Consider the following 21,043-nt stretch of genomic DNA (forward strand, 5'->3'; position numbering starts at 1 on the left):
TTGTCTTTAATATATTCTTCATTTTAAAATCTACTTTGTCAGATATAAGTATTGCTACCCCAGATTTTTTCTCATTTCCATTTGCACAAAATATCTTACTCCAACACTTCACTTTCAGCCTGTGTGTGTCCTTTGATCCTAGGTGAGTCTCTTGTATACGGCATATGCAAAGGTGTTATTTTCTTATCCACTCAGCCACCCTATGTCTTTTGATTGGAGCATTTAATCCATTTACATTTAAAGTGATTATTGATAAGTAGGTACTTAGTTATTGCCACTTTTTAAATTTGTAGTTAGATTGTTTTCATCTTTCTTCTGCTTACAGAAGTCCTTTTAATATTTCCTGCAATGCTGGCATGGTGGTAATGATTTCCTTTATCTTATTCTCTTCTGGGAAGCTCTTTATTTCTCCTTCAATTTTAAATGGTAGCCTTGTTGGATAAGGCAATCTTCGTTGTAGGCCTTTGCTTTTCATCACTTTGAATACCTCCTGCCACTCCCTTCTGGCCTGCAAAGTTTCTGTAGAAAAGTCATTTGACAGTCTTATAGGAGTTCCCTTGTGTGTAACCCGCTGTCTTTCTCTTGCCACTTTTAGGATTCTCTCTTTGTCATTAACCTTTGTCATTTTAACTATAATGTGTCTTGTTGTCGACCTGTTTGGGTTCATCGTGGTTGGAGCTCTCTGCACTTCCTGGGCTTGTATGTCATTTTCCTTCATCAGGTTATGGAAGTTTTTGGTCATTATTTCTTCAGATATGTTCTTGATCCCTTTCTCCCTCTCTTATCCACCTGGGGTTCCTATGATATGCGTTGTTGTGCTTGATATTGTCCCACAGGTCTCTTAAACTATTTTCATTGTTTTTGTTTTTTCCCTTTTGTTGTTCCAATTGGGTGAATTCTACTGCTTTGTCTTCTAAATAGCGGATTCAATCCTCTGCTTTATCTCATCTGCTGATGAGTCCTTCTAATGTATTCTTCACTTCAGTTATTGTATTCTTTATTTCTGACTGGTTATTTTTCATGGTTTCTATATCCTTCTTTATGCTTGCTATCTCTTTGTTGAAATTCTCACTAAGTTTCTTCATCATTTTTATCATCAACATTTTAAACTCTGTATTTGGTAGGTTGACTGCCTCTGTTTCATTTAGTTCCATTTCTGGAAGTTCTTTCTGTTCTTTTATTTGGGACATGTTTCTTTGTTTCCTCATTCTGACTGTTTCTCTGTGTTTGCTTTTATCTATTAGGTAGATCATGTCTTTCAGTCTTTGCTGGGTGACCTTATGTGGTATCTGTCCTTTGCTGTTGAATTGCTCAGTCTCCCTAATCTTCTGTTTTAGTTGGTTGGTTGTGTTATCACTGGTGATGAAACATGGGTGTACCACTTCGACCCTGAAACAAAGCGCACAATGGAAGTCAGCTAATTTTCTACAACCAAAAAAGTTTCATCAGTCCAAATCCAGAGTCAAAACAATGTTGCTAACCTTTTTTGATATTAGAGGAATTATTCATTATGAAATTTGTACCAAGTGGACAAACAGTCAACCAAGTTTACTATTTGGAAGTGCTGGAAAGGCTGTGTGAAAAAGTTAGACAAAAGCGACCTAAAGTTTTCACCAAGAATTCATGGCTCTTGCATCACGACAATGCACCAGCTCTCACAGCACTGTCTGTGAGGGAGTTTTTAGTCAGTAAACAAATAACTGTATTGGAACACCCACCTGATCTGGCCCCCAATGACTTCTTTCTTTACCCAAAGATAAAGAAAATATTAAAAGCAAGACATTTTGATAACATTCAGGACATCAAAGGCAATACTATGACAGCTCTGATGGCCATTCCAGAAAAAGAGTTCCAAATTTGCTTTGAAGGGTGGACTAGGCACTGGCATTGGTGCATAGCTTCCCAAGGGGAGTACTTTGAAGATGACCCTATTGATATTCAGCAATGAGGTATGTAGCACTTTTTCTAAGATGAGTTTGGGAATGTAATTGTCAGATCTCATATCTCCACTATTGACATGGCATCTGCACAGAGCAAGTGCTCATTATTTGCTGAGTAAATGAATAAATGAATGAATGAATGATTGTATGGCCAAAGGCTAGAAATTATGTAATGACTACAATTGCAAGCCTAGGTTCATCTATTGAATAATCTGTATGTTAAAACCTAGAAGGTCAAGGATTTTAGCTCTTTAGGGATGAACGCAGGTGGAAAGAGTTGGTATATCTGCTTGGTCATGGAATAATACATCAAATAGAATTAGACTAAAATTGCAAATTAGAGATTTAAATGAAATGTTCAATAGCGCTTGTTTTTGTTTTGTTTTGTTTTCTTTCTGGTGTAAAATGGGATTGGAGTGGGCTGGTGGTTTCCAGGATGACATCTCATCTCTTGATGTGGTTTAACAATCTGCAAATACTTTCAGCCTCAGCAGGATGGTTGTCCATATTCTCAGGCATGTCTTTGCAAGTTTGTGTGGCATTTACATTGGTAAGTAAAAACTTCTTTGTAGATTAATGTATCCTTCTAGTTCTACTCCCTTGCCATTTCAGAAAGACTGTAGATGAAGAGCCTTGTTTGGCGGCATGAGACTTCTTCCTTAGAGGAGTCAGGGAAAATTTTCCTGATGCCTGCCTAACTACTTACTAGCTCCCATGGGAACAAGAGGTGGAGGATGTAGGCATACGGCTGCAGACAAACATTTGCAAGCCCAATAAAATGTTTTGAATGAAATATATAATAAAAAGATCTCCAACTTCCATGCCACAAAGAGTTTGGATGGATGATATTAGAAAGGAGGAGGCTTTCCCCTCATTTTTTTTGGCATCAGCTATAGTCAGATTCATATCTCACTTTTATTAAAATAGGTAACTGATACCAATGCATTGAGAGAGGTCAGAACTTCCATTTACTCCTAACATATTAGTAATAACTATATATAATTGTCAATATCTGATCAGAACTTTATGATATGTTTTGCACACATATCCCAGAAATAGATACAGTAGTTTTTTATTTGGCCCTCAATGGATGTGCAATTTAAATTACTTATAGACTGCTAACTTCTCATCTTACCAACAGGAGATGAATGGGGAGAAGAGACTGCTGAACTATAGGTAGATAAAAGAAAAGCATTCATTTCCTTTTCTTTTTCTATCCTCTGAGGAGTTGGTATATAAATACAAGTGCACATGTACCAGAGACTAATAATTGCCTATCCCAACATATGTTCTCCCTTCTTCCTTAATAAAAGAACCTGATATTTAGCTGGGCATATTGCCTGTAAGATTAAGGGCTATATTTTCAAGCCTCTTTTGTAGCTAGGCATGGTCATATGATTAGTTTCTAGCCAACGAGATATGAGCAAAGTATTGTTTGGGAACTCTCCTTAAAGGTGAGAAAGTATGGCTTTCCTTTTTCTCCTTTCTCCATCCTGTTGACTGGAATTCACATGCCATGGCTGGAGATCCAGCAAACATTTTGGACCATGGGGACAGTGGAGAGGGGAACTAGTAGAAGAAGCCTAGGTCTTTGATGTAGGTCAGTTCTGGTTGACTTATTTCTAGTCTTGTTTTACATCAGAGAAATAATCTTGTGTAAGTCAGTGTACGTGTGATATGTAGCCTAATCAAGGCTAACTGTTATGCTGTGAACAAGGAAAGAGGGAGTGGGAGTGAGTTCTTGTTCTTGGCACCCTGTGTCTGCCTGCAGCATTAACACTTACCTGGGAGCACATTTTTTCCCTGGGCAATATGTGAGTTCTATATGAGGCAGACACTCACTTCTTAGAGTGGGGTCAAAGCAGCAAATGACAAGATTTGTTTGGTTGGGTCATTGGGGTCTAGGCTCTCTGTCCCAGCCTGGAGGCACAATCATGCTATCATCAAGAGAACACATGAAAGGGGGGGCATAGTCTGGGTATTTCAAGTATGACTCCAGGTGCAGTAGGTGTTTTTATTAAAGATGATGCTATTTTGAAATTTAGTCAGAACTAGTGGTGTGCTAGATCTGGCTTGTGTTAGCTCATGAGAGCACCTCTTCCCACCTCTATGCTCAAAGATGTTATGTTGGTAGTTTGAAACTGACCTTGGTGGGAGTATTAACATTACGGAAATCAGTAAACACTAAAAATCAAAATTTTTCCCCAGAGACCCTGCTTATTAGCAGACCACTGGCTAATACTGGCATATTGTTTTAAAAAATCTTCCTCTTTTTCATTTGAACTATTAGAGAAGAGTCTAAGGCATAATAGTTACTTACACAGTTCAGGGTTTTATGAGCTACAAAATGTCCTCCCTGACATTATATCATCTGAGCATTATAATCACCTGTGAAATAGGCAGGGCAAGTCTTAACATACCCCTGCATAAGGGGAGAGCTGAGATTTAGATATGCACATGGTGAATGAGTAAAATTGAGATCAGAAGCCCATGGTGTTGTTTCTTATTCTTGCTAATTCCACAGAAATCAACTAGATTTCCCCAGGGATGTAGTACAGGCACGAAGATGAGGAAAATCCAGTTTGGAGGGAAAAGACAAAGGAAGATAGTAATTTTTTCATCTTCAATTTTCTTTTTTTCTAAAATAGGCCTATTTGAAAGATAATATGCAAGGTATCAATGTGACAGCTTGGAAAACAGCACAGTACTTTTCTTTGAGTACTGGTACTGAAGGTAGTCATGTATTAAACTGTGGAGGGAAACAATATGCTATTGAGGAAAGAGCATGGGTTTTAGAATCCGATGCCTGGTGCCAGAACAAGCATTCTCGTTTTACCTCCATGTGAGTGTAGGCAAATCAGTGAACTTTGGTACACATAAGTTTTCCCATCTGCAAAATGGGTACAATAATGACCACTCAGGGCTGTTGTGAGAATTAAATGAGATAACTGTGTAAAGCAAGTCTCAAAAAGACTGGAACATGGTGGATACTCATGAAAAGTTATGACTCCTTTGCTTTTAGATTTTGAGATACTAATTTTCATGAAGTAAATCACGAGCTGCGATTCATACCTACATTTTTCTCAGAATAGGCCAAAATGTCTCTAATCTTAAGGCATTTTATAAATGTTCCAAAGGGACTTTTGGGTACCCAAAGCCAGAACAAGCATTATAGGTTAGTAGGAGACTAAGAATTTGGAGGAGAATTTTGTAAGAAAAGGCCAGCAGTTTTTAATTTTGCTCTGTCTGTAGTACATTCCATGCTTGCTTTTGAGACCAAAACCAAATCTGGCAGCAGCAGGCAATCATAGAGTTTTCATGTAATTCAATAATTTATCACAAAAAATTCATTTATAAACAATGACTTGTTTTGGAATGATAGCGGCTGTCAGTTTGGAGACCTTGTTTCTCCCTCAACCGTCCCCTGCCCCCCAAGATGGGAGTCTGGCTTCCCCTTTGCTAAATCACACAGAGTCGCTGGGTTTAGAATCTGAGGCTGAATGCACTTTACAATGTGTTTATGTTTTGGCATGTGCGTTATTTCATTTTTACTTTGTGGTCATGAAATCTATGTTGCCAGATGCTGAAAAAAGTGCCTCTGAATAGCCCCCCTGCTTTTGGAGAGGAAATAATCAAGTTCAGAGCTGTCATTGCACCTGAAAACACTTGGAGCAGAAGAGGTATGACTGTGACCCTCTACCATGACAGAAGCACAATGTCCTGGTGCTCCTCTGTGTTATCACTTAGATTTGCTTCAGCAACAAAGAATCCTGGATTCTTTCCTTTTTCGAAACTCCATTGCCAGAATTATTTTTATGTCTGACAGCTGTGATTATGTCTCTTTAGTGTCTTGGGAAATTCAATGTTTTGAGTTGAAGAGATCAGACTGCCTGCTGGGAATAAAACATTCAGCATTCTATGGAACCACTTGATACCTTGCACCAGTTTTTCACAACTTTACATCCGTTTCACTAAGAGCTGAAGGTCCCTGACTTCTCTTAGAGCTCCTCAGGCTTTCTTGAGAGCTTGGAAAGCTATTGAATAAATAAAGAGGGAAACTTGCCCAAAAGCTGGAGGTCTACTTCCAGCTTCCATTTTCAGTGCCTTTTGTGGCATTTTCACTCACAAGTTAGTCTTTCAAACTTCAGTTGAGTTTACTTTCAATGGCCAGTTACTAACTGTAGCCAACTAGAAGTCCTATGACATTTATTGAGAATTGAATTGTGTCCCCCAACCCAAAAATATATATTGAGATCCAAATCCCCAGTATCTATGAATGTGACCTTATTTTGAATTACAGTCTTTGGAAAATGTAATTAAGTTAAGATAAGGCCATTAGGATGGACCCTAATCCAATATGACTGGTGTCCTCATTAGAAGAGGGAAATTTGGACACAAGCACATGGAGAGAATGCCATGTGACAATAAAGGCAGAGTTTGGAGAGATGCAGCTGCAAGAAATGCCAAGGATTATGGCCACCATGAAAAACTAGGAAGAAGCAAGGAAAGTTGATTCCCTATAGGTTTCAGAGGGAGCATGGCACCTTGCTTTCAGACTTTTAGTCTCTAGAATTGTCAGACAATAAATTGTTGTTGTTTTAAGCCACCTCACTTTGGATACTAAAGTCTGTATTAGTTTCCTAGAACCGTTGTCCACAATGTACCACAAACTGAGTGGCTTAAGTTTTCCATCTTATGGAATTCTGCAGATCATGTTCTTCCATCCCTTTAACACAACTTCCCATCCCCACTCCTCTTCCCCCAATATCTTAGAATGCTCTTCCCAACTCTTTGCTGCTGACACAGATTGAGTCATATTACCATTCCAGGGAGAGGTGCTCGGGCTCTTGATTTCCTGTCCTCACCAAAGCTTCCTGCCCTGGTGTGATTTTACCACTCATTGGCCCTCTGTCAAAGAGTAGTAATCATTTCATAGGAAAGCTAACTTCTCAGTGGGTTGGCTTCTATGTAATATTTCTTCCAAGGAAGGGTTACCCTGGACATCTTCTTAAGAATTTCCTTAAGAAGCAAAAATGAAGTCTCTCAAACACCACAATGGACCTTGGGAGGGGGGGTCCTTGAAAGCACAGAGGTGATGCTGTGCTTTTATCTCCACTTTACAAAGGAAAAGATAAGTCAAGGAAAAGTCACCTACCCAAGTTTTCTCTTTTGGTAGTACTGCTTCAACCATGGCTGTTTTGGGCCAGATTTTGTCTCAGGAGAAGGGAATTTTCCTTGCAGGCAAGAGACCATATGTGGTAAGCAGGCTTTTTTAATGGTTATTTTTTTGTTAAGAGAATAGATCTTGCATACTGACAAATGTACACCTTTCCTTCAAGGAGCTTCAAATAAGTTGTACATTGGTGATGATATTAAGCCAGCCCCTCTCATCCATTTTCTTTCTCTAAGCTGGAGTGTACTCAGCCACCTTCATTTGGTCTGCCTGGATTCAATGAATGGTCCATGAGAACCACATGGTACAATGAGGCAAGTGGTAACTTTCCACTGCTGTTTCTCCTTAAACATAAACCTTCAGCTGGTTTTTGCCCTCCTTACATTTTATTCAACTTAATTTCAAATTGCTAGATTGCAGTAAGCAGTCTGGGACACTTTAGAATGGAGATAGGGACAGACTGAGTGGCAGAGTGAGAGGGAGAGAAAAGAGCATTTGGAATTCTGGAAGAATGTGGCACATTTGAAACTCGATAATCTACTGCTGGTATTACCAGACCTCATGCTTTATAATAGCCAGGCAGCATTTATGGCTAAAGACATGTGCATCCTTTACAAAGACACAGCACACTCACACTTCAGGGCAGACCAGGAACACAGCGCTTGGGATTTGAACCTGGGTTGACTGTACCTTGGGCCTTGTGACTTTCTCCCATCAGAAGCAGGCCCTGGCACACTGGCCTGCACCAAGCACCTTGTGTGGGGACCCAGTTAGGTTGCCATCACCAGCAGACCTATTTTAAGTAGCTTCTCAGTCTATAGCTGTAGGATATCCAGGAAGCATGACAAATTAGAATGAATATAGAAGAGATTGAAGAACTCCTAAACTCCTCAGAAGGATAGTACTGTAGGGATAAGTGGATGGACAACGTGCTTTCTTGTTAATGATAATAGCTACACTAGGCACCATTTATGAAAGTTTCTTATGCATCTGTCATTGTGCTAAGCACTTGACATATATTATCTCATTTAATCCTTACAACAACCCTATTAGATGTGTTTTATTATTAGCTCCTTTTTGTAGATGAAGGAACTATCTTAGGGAATAACACAGTGCTTTCACACAGTTGGCTCTTAATAAATACACAGAGACTACATGATGAGAAGTAAAAAGTGTGCTTAAGTTCACATATTTTGTAATTCAGGGAGGTCACATTTATAGCGACTCTGAGTGGTAATTTCAATTATACTAAACAAGGTACTCTGAACAGAATTTCAGATAGAAACAGCAGAGCTGGAACTAGGAATTCCTTATGTGAAAGTCAGGAATTCAAGAATAGTAGCACTGAAATACTGATTTGTGGAAGAATAGAGGAAGAAGGATTGGAATTTACTGAGGTAGTAGATTAGGGCAATCAGGGAAGGACTGTGAATAAGGCAGGAAGGGTTCCTATGATATAGTCTCAGGGGACAGGCTTGGATCTGTGTAGGGCCCGTTGGGTGTGGCTAAGGTGATGGTGGGAGATTCTGGAACCTTACAGTGTTTTAACATAAGGAATGAATTGCAGAGCAAAGGCAACTCTGGACCAAGCCGATGCCAAAGGATCAGTGATAACAATTTTGGTTCCTTTCTTTTTTGGCTTTGAGGAAACTGCTATGTCTATATGTTAATGACTTGTTCTTTAACTCCAGGTCCTAGTTTACAATAACAAGGGCAGTCAGGGCAACAGAAGTCTGATTCCAAAGAGGTTATATCACACTGGCCAATCTGAAAATGACCACTTCAGAGTTCGAAAACAGTCGTAAGCAAACATGGCCCTCCAAAAAGCAGCTGCTGCTTGAGTCAATGGAAAAAAATATCATGAGCAGGAAAATGTGAGCCATATGCCTGTGCCCCGCCCAGTTGCCTTCCCCATCCGAGGAATGGCCTGCTCTTTGAAATCCTAGGAGTGAGGAGTTTGCACGCAGAGGCGAGTGCTTTGAGACATGGGAATGTAGAGTTGGCTACTTCTCCATGAAGGAAGCTTAACTTCAGACAGCTTTTAGGACTGGTTGTTACTTCATTATGTAACTGCTGCCCAGTGAGAGAAGAATGAACCCAGAGGATCATAATACCTTTCAGATGTGGTCCCCATAGGTCAAACAAAACTTCCTGGATCCTTTATAATCAAAACGGCAGGGGGTGGGGGGTGGGAGATGAGGGTAAGGGGGATCGAATATATGGTGATGGAAGGAGAACTGACTCTGGGTGATGAACACACAATGGGATTTATAGATGATGTAATAAAGAATTGTACACCTGAAATCTATGTAATGTTACTAACAATTGTCACCCCAATAAATTTAATAAAATAAAATTAAAAAAAACAAAAAAACAAAAAACAAACAAACAAAAAAAACGGCAATAGAGTGGAGCTTTACACTTAATTGTTTCATATACATTTATTACATCAATGTATCATCCAAACAGATCAAGGGAATTGACACAGAACTTATAATGGGAAATAACCAATATCTCTAGTGGATGTTGTTGATTGTCTATCTAGCATCCATTTTTGCCTTCTTTCACAATAATAACCCAGTTTTGTTCATATGATTTAGAGGGAATTACCCCATTTCCATTTTCAGAGGTGAGACCCAATTAATCCCAGCCAATCAAAGAAATCGAATACACTTGTCAATGAATGCTCTGGGAATGAGCATATGGTCTAATTCTGGTCTAGGAGAGAGTTGCTGGAGACTTCAGGGAAAGTTATTCCTTGTCCTTAAGTGAGCAGGACAAGTCCTGCTTCTTTCAAGGGATGTGAATAAGGAAGGATGTTCCCTACCTGTTGCTGCTGGCTGCCATCTTACATCAAAGGGAAGTCAGATTCAAGATAAAGCTAATAGATGGAAGAGGGCAGAGAAATGGAGCGCTGAATATATATATATATATATATATATATATATATATATATATATATATATATATATATATATATATATCCCTCTCTACCTCTGGATTTCCAGCAGAGTGATTTCCAACTGTTTTCCTCCACAACATACATCATAGAGGATGTTTACATTCAGGACATATTTCCAGAGATGTACCCATTGTGTCGCTATGTGTGATTCCAGAGGTCCTTGAGATAACATGAACACTTTCTCTTCAACTCACAAAAGCATACTGGGGAATGTGGTGTTTTAAAGTGACATGATTATACGGATAACCTCAAAGCTCCTTCTAAGTTTTGTTTAAAAGAGAGTCACTCACAAATGTCAGTACTTTAACTGTTATTAGCAACATACCTCACAACTGATTGTGATATGCAAAGTATGTCATTATACCACAGTTGAGAACTGTTACTCTCACACATAATCATACCTTTTGTATTTCCAGAACGAAATTGTTTTCTTTATTTACCCCAGTGTCTTTTTATTAAGTTAGCAGACAATAACTGCATTTGACTTTGAGAAGTCTTTTCTTTTGGAACTCTAACATATAAGTCCATTATCACACAACTGTAAGTCCACAACTGTAACTTTGTGTTAAATTTTTCTATATGATACACTACTTACTCAAAAACTGTGAAGAAATGGGATAATATGAGTCTGTAGGAAAATAAATTTTCATAAAAAAAAAGGGATTGATAGATGCAGTTGAAACCATCACCTGAAAACTGAGAAGTAGCAGGATGCTGAATAACTAAGATTTCAATAGACTTTTTTTTTAAATTTATAGACTTTTTTTTAAAGAAAATTTTGGGTTTGATAGGGTTTAAATGTTGATGGCCTTCTCTGTCTCATGAGGGAGAATATTTAGCATTTGACATGGTAACTCTTACCTGGGTTGTGGGGCAGCCTTAGGTGGCCCAGATCTTTTTCATGGCTTCCATTTGGAGGAGATTCTGGGTGGATTGATGTGATGACAGTAACCAACACAACTGCAGTGATAATGATTGTGCTACTCACTTATCCACGCTGTGAGTGGATCTGCTCTGTTGTCATGCGTGCCCTCTCCCCATCCAGGAATAAAGCTGCCTGGGCGGGAGAATGCTGGGAGAACGCCCAAAACTTGAGTTCTCCCTCCCATGTCTGAGAGATCTTGCTTCTCATTTTTCTGCTCCTGGTTGACAGGTGGATAAAACCCAGCACAGTGGAAGTCATAGGAGAAATTCAGTCCAGTCCTACACTCTTGAAGTCAGCCAGTTGGTCTGATTATAGAGAAATAAAGCCCGCCCATAATCTGAATTAATGCCACAAACCATATTTAATCACAGCCAGTCAATGCACACACACACACTCACAAACACATGTACTCTCACTCACACACCATAACAATAACAACTCAATCAAATCAGCACTGTGAATGAGAGGAGATATTTTGCCAAGCCCACAGTGGACTGAAGCACCAGGGGGTTTGGAATTTGGAAAGTCTTTCTTCCCCTCCCTCCAACTGTACTCCCTCCACCCCTGGGAGTAGAGCATGTCATCTTTTGGGTAAACAAGACTTCTTGATATTCATGGAAGAAGGGTTCAACATGGCGCACCAGTGCAGAACCTGGGGAACATGACAGCCCTGACAAAAGGAGATTTGATGAGTTAAGTGTAAATGAATCAGAAACAGATGGATGAGATTTTTGTTAAAATACACATGGGTTTTACAATTAAGGGAGAAGAGGAGTTGTGAAGAGATCTTTGGCAAAAATGTCTTGGGCTCTGCCGGACCCTACCAAACTGTTCAATGAACCTAGAACATAGCCAGGGTCAACTTTTCATCATTAATGAATAACATACAGTCCATGACCACATACAAGCTATGAAATAGAAATGATTCTAATAAATATGGCCATGCATACGAAGATTTTTGGTTTGGGACAAGAATAAAATGTCTCATATTATGTCATGTAATTGCATAGTATACATCCCACAAGCCAGCAGGGGACTTGATTTGGAATGTGAACAATAGGGAGGTGTTCTCTATACCTCACCCCCTTCCTAAGATCTAGACACTTTTTGTCACAGTCTTTCACAGGGTACCAAGAAACGGTGCTTTTGGATTCCAATTTGCCTTCCTTTTCTTTTTGCCGCATCTCCTTACTAATTGAAATCTGACAGCAAAAATACCCTCAACCACAAATATCTAGAAGAAAATGGAGACTTTTGGACAGACTGAAGTACTTTGAGTTTTATGAGCTCTTAATAAGGTTAATCAAGGCTCTGGAAAGAATTTTGTTTCATGGTGGACTCAACAACAATGAGCTGGGAACTTCAGTGATTGGCCAGAGTGGGAGGCCTGGTAGCCAGGGTCCTGATGAACGGCTGGTCAAATTGGGTGAGGCCACGCCACATCTTCTTTCCACACTGATGCAATTATGGTGGAACTTGGACACTATCTGTTGCTTGGCCTTTAGACTGTTGTCAGTTTCTGATCACTGTAAGTCCTAAATAAGCCTCCTCTGAAGTTCTCACAGCTGAGTTTATCCCTCTGTGAATTTGTTTTCTGAGGCATGTTTTCCTACCTCATTTCTTTATGACAATGTTATGTAATCCAGGCTGGAGTGTGCTTGGGTTGGGTGAGGTTCAAACAGGAAGGAACCACTTAGCAGGAGTAGCAAAGGAGAAAGTGGAGTTGACAAAGCAAGGGGGGGGTGGGGTGGTCCCATCCAGGTATTAGTGCTAGTGTCAGGTTCCTCACATTCTGTGAAGAAGGGGAATGGAATACCTTTCCCTGATTTATCCTACTTCCTTCCAAAGAAGCTCTGAGCAAATGAGGTAGGTCATACCAGGTTCTGAGGACTGGCTGGGCCTGAAACCCTCCCTCCTAACGACAGAGCTTCTCTGGGGTCAGTGGGCTTTACCTCTACCTGGGCAGGCACCACTATTGTGGGTATCTCCACAGAGGACCAGGAGGAGTGGAACTTTATGTTCAATGGCCCCCATCTCCTTTCCTAAAGTGCTCCCCACCTTCCCCCCCTAACTTCTTCCATGATTTTTTTCTTTTCCAGACATCCAGGAATTTCTTCAACCTCTCAGGGGAAGAGATTATAAACTGTTCAGGAATGGTGACTGTATTTAATCTAGTTTTGTAACCTCAGTTCCAGCATAGTGCCTAGACCATACTGGACCCACCACAAGTGTTGGGAAACTTCTAAGACTATGGATTTCTCAGCACTTGCAGCTTGGTGCATCTCTGTGTCGGGGGCATGAAAGGTTATGATGTGTTGGTCTTTCTTAATCCATTAACTTTCCTTCCTCTCCTCCAGCTGTGTGAGTTCACATGCTCCCACTCCTGTGTGTTGGCAGGACACCCCTCAACAGCATTCAATAAGACACTTAATTCTTCATACTCTCACCCTCAGTAGTGTGCTGAACTTGAAGCATCAGAGTTTAACTATACCATGGCCCATTCCTTCTATTCTGGAAAAGAAAAAAACTATCCAATAATTTCCTGCTAATGTGGCCTAGTGTTAATGGATTACTAAGCTATGTCTCCAGATAACATATTTCCATTAGAAATAATGCCCCAAGTCAAGGAGTGGTTCTAGTGGTGGGAATTCGAGGTATCAGACTGAGGTCCTCAGGGTGAGCTTTCCAGTGCCTTTCATTCAGTAAGGAAGTGGTATGAGGCATCCAAAGGGCATGGCCTTTTGGTCAGACAGATCTGTGGCAGGTCCCTGGCTCTCATACTTACTAACTGTGGAAAAGTAAAGCAGGCAATTTACATAATGTCCCAGAGTCCATTGGATATGAACATTCATCCTTGGGGTCATCACAAGGATTAAATGAAATGAAGCATGTAAATTTAGCACAGTGCCAGGCACACAGCAGACACACAATAAACCCAAGTTCCTTTCCTTTTCTTTCAGTTATTAATTTGCTGCCACAATGAACTATTACTAAAAGCCTTCTCTTGCCTGGCACTACAGGTGATTGCATTACAAAGATGCTGCCTGCCTTTGGTAGGAACAGATTCCCATAGGTGTTAGAGGCCTGGGACTTTCCACTTTTCAAACAGGCCCCACCTTACCTGATTAATCTCTTGCCAATCAGATGCTCTTTGGCTGCTGAGGGTGGCTACTCTCCAGCGAGTTCTTAAAGATGCAGGCATTTCTGTGATTAGTCCTCTCTGCTATCACGGGTCTTACTGGCCCTCCTGAGCAGGCTTTGAGAGCTGCCTCTCTTCCTGAGAACTGGCTATGCTCTTCCACAACTAAGGGTCCAGATTCCAAGGGGGAGGGGAGCTTCCTTTTTCCAAGAGACCAAGCTCCTCAGTTACCATCTCTGTACCACCAGGATATTGCCTCACGAGAAAGGTCGGTGGGTCTCAGCTGAGGCGGGTGGAGCAGGCTGGAAGCGGACTCAGAGCTCATCCCCAGGAGTGTGGATCTCCGCTGACCAGCTCGCTGCCGCGCTAATAAATATCCAACCCTTCAACGGAAAAATAAATTATCCCCCTACCGCTAGGCAAAACAGTCGTGATAAATTGTCGTTTTAGCCAACAGTGTTTAAAGTAGAATCAGTAAAGTGTGAGTAATGATGGCTGAGTCAAAAGTCCTGTATTAAACACGATGGTCTGACGAGAGTGGGGGCAGCGTTCAGAGAAAAGAGAATGCAAGTTTAACTAAAACAACTCTTGCTCATGGTGGGGAAAAAAAAAAAAAATAAAAAACTTGGGATGTACTATCCTATTTGTTTTTTCTGTAGGAGTAGCTCTCAGGGTGTCCTGGGCATAAAGTCAAGATCTCCATTTACTAGAGATGTTTAGAAAACATGCTCTTAAAAGTGGGAACTACCACGTTTTTAACTGAACAACAGAAATATGGTTGAATTCTTTCAGTACAATGAGGAGTCCTGAGAGAGTTAGTTATATGGTATGGCTACGGTTCTCAAAGAGGATGCCTGGGAAGGATTCCTGGTGAGGAAAATTAGAGGATTTTTACTTTTAAAAAATGCAATTGTTGGTTACTTATGTGACTCTGTTTTCAATATTTATACATTCTACTGTATAATGTACAGTCAAACCTCACTAATTCCAACTAGAATTAGGGAAGAATCGGAATGATGGGAAGTTGAGTGTGATGTATTAAATGGACTGGCTTTAAAGTTCTAGAACCATGAAGATAACAATGATAACACTTATTGAGAACTCACCATACTCTAGGCCCTCTGGACAATTTTACATGAATTAAACATTAAGTAACTTTTCGAGGGTTCCATAGGTGGCAAGTGGTGTGTAGCCAGGATTCAAACCCAGGTCTTCCTGTTTCCAAATCTACATCCTTAACCACTGTGCATATGGTCAATCTATAAATTATGTTTTGTTATGTTCTGTCCCGTAGGATTACTCAAAATAATTAAATCAGTATGCCAACTGGGCATATCAGTTAATGTATAATGATGACAGAAATTTTATTAATAATATTAATAATTGTCACAGTAACTGCTAATCTGGAAATGTGCAAATAGCTAAGGTGCGAGATACTTAAAAATTGTTTATTTACTTTTTAATTTTTATTTTGTTTTTAAATTTATTTATTTATTTTTGTCAGTTACAGTTGACATTCAATATTATTTTATGTTAGTTTCAGGTGGACAGCATAGTGGTTAGACATTTATATATTTTATGCAGTGATCCCCTGATTAGTCTAGTATCTACCTGCAGTTGTCTCATTATTGGCTATATGCTCTATGCTGCACTTGACATCCCCATTACTAGTTTGTAACTACCAATTATATTTATAATGCCTTCGTCTTTTCCACCCAGTTCCCCCAACCCTCTCCCCTCTGGCATCTGTTTTGTTTGTTCATTCATTCTTTTCTTTAGATTCCACATATAAGTGAGATCGTATGGTATTTGTCTTCCTCAGTCTGACTTATTTCACTAAGCATAATACCCTCTAGCTCCATCCGTGTTGTTTCAAATGGTAAGATTTCATTCATTTTTTGTAACAGGGTAATATTCCAGTGTATATATGTACCCCTCTTTTTTATCCAATCATCTACTGATGGGCATTTGGGTTGTTTCCATATCTTGGCTATTGTAAATAGAGCTGCAATGAACATAGGAGTGCATCTATATTTTCAAATTACTGTTTTGGATTTCTTTGGATAAATACCCAGAAGTGGAATTGCTGGGTCATAAGGTAATACAATTTTTAATGTTTTGAGGAAACTCCAAACCATTTTCCATAGTGGCTGCACCAATTTGAAATCCCACCAACCATGCACAAGGATTCCCTTTTCTCTGCATTCTCACCAACCCTTTTTGTTTGTTGATTTAATGATGATAGATAGCCATTCTGACAGGTATGAGATGATATCTCATTGCAGTTTTAATTTGCACTTGTCTGATGATTAGTGATGATGAGCAACTTTTCCTATGTCTATTGGCCATCTGTATGTCTTCTTTGGAGAAATGTCTATTCAGGTCCTCTGTCCATTTTTTAATTGGAATGTTTGATTTTTCGTGTTGAGTTGCATGAGTTCTTTATAAATTTTGGATATTAACCCCTTATCTGATATACCATTGGTGAATATCTCCTCCCACTCAGTATGCTGTCTTTTCATGTTGTTAGCTGTTTCCTTTGCTGTGCAAAAACTTTTAAGTTTGATGCAGTCCCATTTATTTATTTTCTTTTTTGTTTCCCTTATCCAAGGAGATATATCAGAAAAATATTGCTAGGAGCAATGTCAGAGAGTTTACTGCCTATGTTATCTTCCAGGAATTTTATGGTTTCAGGTCTTACATTTAAGTCTTTAATCCACTTTAGTTTATTGTTGTATATGGTGCAACAAAGTGGTCTAGTTTCTCGCCCCCCCTTTTTCATGTATCTGTCCAATTTTCCCAGCACCATTTATTGAGACTATCTTTACCCCACTGTATATTCTTGCCTCCTTTGTCATAGATTAAATGATCATATAGGCATGGGTTTATTTCTGGGCTCTCTATGCTATTCCATTGATCTGTGTGTCTGTTTTTATGCCAGTATCATGATGTTTTGATTACTATGGACTTGTAGTATAGTTTGATATCAGGTAGTGTGATACCTGTAATTTTGTTATTCTTTCTCAAGATTGCGGTGGCTATTTGGGACTTTTATAGTTCCATATAAACTATAAGATTATTTGCTCTGGTACTGTGAAAAATGCCATTGGTATTTTGATAGGGATTGCATTGAATCTATAGATTTTTGGGGGTGATATGAAAATTTTAACTATATTAATTCTTCCTATCCATGAACATGGTATATGCTTCCATTTATTGGTTTCTTCTTTAATTTCTTTCTTTAGTGTCTTACAGTTTTCCAAATACAAGGCTTTTATCTCCTTGGTTGAATTTATTCCTAGGTATTTTATTTTATTTTTGGTGCAATTATAAATAGGATTGTTTTCTTAATTTTTCTTTCTGACAGTTCATTATTGGTATATAAAAATGCAGCCGATTTCTGAATGTTAATTTTTTATCCTGCTACTTTGCTGAATTCATTTATCAGTTCGAATAGTTTTTTAGTGTAATTTTTCGGGTTCTCACTATATAGTATCAGGTCGTCTGCAAATAATGACAGTTTTACTTCTTCCCTTCCAACTTGGATGCCTTTTATTTCTTTTTCTTGTCTGATTGCTGTGGCTAGGACTTCCAATATCATGTTGAATAAAAGTGGTGAAAATGGATATCCTTGTCTTGTTCCAGATCTTAAGGAAAATGCTTGCAGCTTTCCCTGTGGAGTATGTTAGTTGTGGATTTGTCATATATGGCCTTTATTATGTGGAGGTATGTTGTCTTTATTCCCATTTTGCTGACAGTTTTTATCATAAATGGATTTTGTCATATGCTTTTTCTGCATCTATAGATATGATATGGTTTTTATCTTTCATTTTGTTTATATGGCATATCACATTAATTGATTTGCAGATATTGAACCAACCTGACCCATCCCAAGAATAAATCCCACTTGCTCATGTTGTATTATCTTTCTAATGTATTGAGATTTTTGCATCTATGTTCATCAGGGATATTGGCCTAAAGTTTTCTTTTCTTTTCTTTTCTTTTTTTTTTTAATGTCTTTGTCTGGTTTTTGAATCAGGGTAATGGTGGCCTCACAAAATAGCTTGGGAACTTTCTCTTCCTCTTGAATTTTTGGAAATAGTTTGGGAAAGATAGGTATTAATTATTCTTTAAATGTTTGGTAAAATTCACCTGTGAAGCCATCTGGACCAGGGATTCCCCACTGCCCCAATTGGGAGTTTTTTTTTTTTTTTATTACTGATTCAGTTTTGTTAGTAGTAATTGGTCTGTTCATATTTTCTGTTTCTTCCTGATTCAGTCTTGCAACATATGTTTCTAGGAATTTACCCATTTCTTCCAGGTTGTCCAATTTGTAGGCATATTATTATTCATCATATTTTCTTATAATCTTTTGTATTGCTGTGGTGTCAGTAGTTACTTCTCCTCTTTCATTTCTGATGATATTTATTTGGATCCTGTTCCTTTTTTTTCTTGATGAATGTGGTTAAAGGTTGATCAATTTTTTTTAATCTTTTCACAGAACCAGCTCTTGGTATCATTGATCTTTTGTATTTTTCCTAAACTCTGTTTTATTTATTTCCTCTTTGATCTTTATTATTTCCTTCCTTCTACTGGCTTTGGGCCTTGTTTGCTTTTCTTTTTTCTAGTTTCTTTGAGTGTAAGGTTAGATTGTTTATTTAAGATTTTTCTTGTTTCTTGAGGTAGGCCTATATTGCTATGTATACATTTTCCTCTTAGGACTTCTTTCACTGCACCCCATAGATTTTGAATTGTTGTGTTTTCATTTTTGTTTGTCTCATGGTATCTTTTGATTTGTTTCTTGACTCATTGTTGACCCATTCATTATTTAGTAGCATGTTATTTACCTCCATGTGTTTGTGTGTTTTTCAGTTTTTTTGCTTGTTAGTAATTTTTAGTTTCATACTATTGTGGTCAGAGAAGATGCTTGAAATTATTTCAGTCTTCTTAAATTTATGAAGATTTATTTTGTGGCCTAACATGTGGTCTATCTTGGAAAATGTTTTATGTGCACTTGAAAAGAATATATATTCTGCTGCTTTGGGGTGAAATGCTCTAAAAATATCAATTAAATCCATCTGGTCTAGTGTCATTTAGGGCTGCTGTTTCTGTGTTGGTTTTTTGTCTGAAAGATCTGTCCATTGGCATCAATGGGGTGTTAAAGTTCCCTACTACGACTATTACTGTCAGTCTTTCCCTTTATGTCAGTTAATATGCATATTTGCTTTATGTATTTAGGAGCTCCTATGTTGGATGTATAAATAGTTGTAAGGGTTATATCCTCTTGTTGGATTGATCCCTTTGTTATTATGAAATGTCCTTTGTTTTTATTATAACCTTTGTTTTAAAGTCTATTTTGTATGATATAAGTATTGCTATTCCAGCTTCTTTTTTCATTTCTATTTTCATGAAATATCTTTTTTTATCCCGTTAATTTTAGTCTGTGTGTATCTTTCAATATGAAGTGGGTCTCTTGTAGACAGCATGTGTATGGGTCTTGTTTTTCTTATCCATTCAGCCACCTTGTCTTTTGATCGGAACATTTAATCCATTTACATTTAAAGCGATTATTGATAATGGCATAGTTATTGCCATTTATTATTCATATATATGAATATGAATATATATGTGTGTATGTGTATGTATTTTTTTTTTCTCTTAAGGAAGTCCCTATAACATTCCTTGTAATACTGGTTTGTGCTGATGAAATCCTTTAGATTTAGCTTTTTCTTCTCTGGGAGCTCTTTACCTGTTTTTTGATTTGAAATGATAGCCTTGCTGGATAGAGTAGTCTTGGTTGTAATTTCTTACTTTTCATCACTTTGAATATTTTGTGCCAATCCCTTCTGGCCTACAAAGTTTCTGTTGAGAAATCCACTTACAGTTTTATGGAAGCTCCTTTGTAAGTAACTGCCTTTCTCTTGCTGCTTTTAAGATTCTCTCTTTGTCTTTAAATTTTCCCATTTTAATTTAATGTGTCTTGATGTAGGCCTCTTTGGGTTTGTCATGTTTGAGACTCTGTGCACTTTAGAACTTATAAGTCTATTTCCTTCACCCAGTTAGAAAAGTTTTCAGTTATTATTTCTTCAAATATGTTCTCAATCCCTTGCTTTCTCTCCTCTCCTTTGGTACCCTTATGATGCGAAGATTGTTATGCTTGGTGTTGTGCCAGAGGTCTCTTAAACTATTCTCATTTTTTCTTTTTTTTCTTTTTGCTGTTCTGGTTGGGTGTTCTGGTTTCCTTGTCATTCAAATCATTGATTCAGTCCTCTGCTTTGTCTAGTGTGCTGGTGTTTTCTTCTAGTGCATTCTTCATTTCAATTATTGTATTTTTCATCTCTGACTTTTTTTTTATGGTTTCTGTGTCCTTCTTTTATGCTTATTATCTCTTTTTTTAGAAATTCTCACTGAGTTCATTTATTCTTTCCCTAAGTTCCTTGAGCATCTTTATAACCATTGTTTTGAACACCATATCTTGTAGGATGCGTGTCTCCATTTTGTTCTGTTCTTTTTCTGGAGTTTCCTCCTGTTCTTTTATTTGGGACATAAGAGGTCAGATAATTAAGTTTGTGAACTTGTTGCAACCAAGTTGCTAAACTTTTTTGATATCAGAGGGATTATTCTTTATGAATTTGTACCAAATGGACAAACAGTGAGTTAAGCAAGTTTACTATTTGGAGGTGCTGAAAAGGCAGCATGAAAAAGATAGACGAAAACAACCTGAAATTTTTGCCAACAATTCATGGCTCTTGCATCACAACAATGCACCAGCTCCCACAGCACTGTCTGTGAGGGAGTTTTTATCCAATAAACAAATAACTGTATTGGAATGCCCTCCCTACTTACTTGATCTTGCCCCCAATGACTTCTTTCTTTACCGGAAGATAAAGGAAATATTGAAAGG

The sequence above is a fragment of the Rhinolophus sinicus genome, chromosome 6 (genome assembly GCF_057876585.1).
Source record: "Rhinolophus sinicus isolate RSI-liver-muscle chromosome 6, RSI-T2T, whole genome shotgun sequence".
Classification (NCBI taxonomy): Eukaryota; Metazoa; Chordata; class Mammalia; order Chiroptera; family Rhinolophidae; genus Rhinolophus; species Rhinolophus sinicus.